Source organism: Halyomorpha halys, unplaced genomic scaffold (assembly GCF_000696795.3).
Source record: "Halyomorpha halys isolate HHAL.00 unplaced genomic scaffold, Hhal_1.1 Scaffold68.1, whole genome shotgun sequence".
Classification (NCBI taxonomy): domain Eukaryota; kingdom Metazoa; phylum Arthropoda; class Insecta; order Hemiptera; family Pentatomidae; genus Halyomorpha; species Halyomorpha halys.
Genome location: NW_027116161.1, coordinates 2118915 through 2121253, shown reverse-complemented (window position 1 = coordinate 2121253; position 2339 = coordinate 2118915). Strand labels below are relative to the sequence as shown.

At 30.0% G+C, this 2339-nt stretch overlaps 1 protein-coding gene across 3 annotated transcripts in view; it reads left to right on the top strand.

Moving 5' to 3' along the window:
* Positions 1-2339, top strand: part of LOC106692712 (phosphatidylinositol-3-phosphatase SAC1) — a 51725-nt gene that overhangs the window by 34454 nt on the left and 14932 nt on the right. The window lies entirely within an intron of this gene.

Below are 2339 nucleotides of genomic sequence, written 5' to 3'. Positions count from 1 at the left end.
TAACAGACTCCGCTTAATCCGACCTTTTTATGGGACCGACCTCACCCCAAGTCCCAAACAGGTCGTTATAACGGGGTTCCACTGTAAAACAAAAATCAAGTTTTTATCCAATGTTCATTACATTGTGCAGGGATTGTATTCTACAGTGTAACTGGGATCTGATGGAACCTTGGATTTTTTATAGCTTAAAGAGGCTTTTTATTTACCGAGTTTTCCAAATAGACTTGTTTAAAATGACAGTTGTCTTATTTGCATGGGGTCCTGCTAAGAGAGGTTAAAATATACTTTTTTAATTTTTAGGAGTGAAAATGTTAATAAAAAAATGCTTATTTTATGTTTTTATATACATGGACTTTTATTTTTTAAAACAATGCAAAATTTATGGCTAAAAATAATCGGTTATATCAGTCTAATGCTTTTTCTGCATCACGCTTTGACTCTTGCATCACACTGTAGTCTCTTAACTAGTCTCCTTTTCTACTTCCAAAGAGAAAGAAGAGCATGCTGAAACAATGTCATAATTATTGAGCTCTTCTGAAACTAATAATTTATCGATGATACGCACAAAATCCTCAAAAGTTTGCTGCTGGTTATTCTTGCATGGAATAATTATACAAACATAGACTTTGGTGCATTAAACTCTATACACAACCGTCATGATACTTTCCTCTATCATAATTCAACTATAACTTTGATTTACCGACTATTAATGAATAACACTTTTGTTTCTACATTTTGTGCATTTTTATTCACTTGTCCATTGTACAAAACCTTACACAGTACTGAAATTCAAATGTGTGTAAATAAACTTCTTGTAACCTGCTCAAACCTAATAAATTGTCTTAGTTATACAGACTATTGAATAACTAAGTCCCAATTATAGAAGTTAACATAAAAAATGTAAGAAATCTCAATTTCAAATGTTTCTCAATAACTCAATAAATAAAGTGGCTGATAGTTTTTTCATCTGTTTCAGCTGTATAAGAGATGTTGAGATAGGTCAAGGTTTTTAAAAATTGAGTAAAATTGCTGATTGAGTATATTTCGTGACTCCTGGACCTTAATTCATAAATGATATTCAATGCAAAAATATCGGGACCTCATTGTAATCATCAGTACTAGAGCTTTCTCTCATATCCAGAGCCCACTTAATCAGGCTACACTGTATTTTGATTTGAAACGTTGAGTACTCACTAATAACACAAAATTAAATGATCTGCAGCTTTTCTTCTAAAGATTTTAAAATTAGAACAACCGTTTCTGTTACAGATATTTTAAAGTCATTATATTGAATATCTTGTCATATTTAGTAAAAATTGTTTTAGCACCATTGATTTTGAGCACAGTCTTGGACTAAGTGTTAGGCACTCATTTGATGCAGATTTAAATATTCTTTCACTCTTGTTATAGATGCTATATACATTCTTCTTTACAATCCCAGTTTAGATGATATAGCCTGATAAAAGATTATAAATTTCTAGTTGTTTTTGCTTTAACTCAGCTTCTACAGAGCTTTAGGACTCAAAACCTTGTTTTTTAATTAGCCTTATTAGTGTTTATATCATAAGAATTATATCTATTTGGTCCTTTGCACAGCAGGAATTTTTTTTGGGGGGGGGTTAAATGACTGGTTTATTTTACTTGAAAAATAATGAGTTAAATGGATAGTTTTTTATGTTACAAATTATATCAACTACACCATGTCGCATTATTTGACTCATGCATGATTTATATACCTGAAATATTAGAATCACAGTATCTGAAATGGGTTTGTGACTTGTTGGGATTTATAAAGAAGGATTCATTGAAAGCTTAATCAGTGCTGAACTGATTAGTAATTATTATGAATCAGTAAATCTTGAAAGAGAACAACTCAGAACTAATGTTAGTTTCATGGATCATAATATAAGTGAACAGGCCTAAGACCCAGGAATTCCCAAGTTTCTCAATGTTATCCATGTTGCTACTAATAAAACAGTGTTATATTTGTATATAGTACAAGTTATTGAATTTAAAAAAAAAACGATAGTACAAGTACAAACCCTGTAATACAAATTATTGAAGTACAAAATAGATATAATTTTTACAAAATTAATTACTACAAAAAAATAAAAATGAGAATTTCAATAACCATAATGTCTAACAAGTGAACTTAGATGTAAATGAAAAGAAAAGATTATGTTTGATCTGATCTTTTAGATTTTGGTTTTGAAATGGTTTAGTGTTGGGAACTATGTTGTTGTATCAGCATTTACCAACCTTTAGGTTGGCAAGTTTTTCTTATTATTTTTAACATTCATATTACTATCATACACACACACGTGTTTATATATATAAAT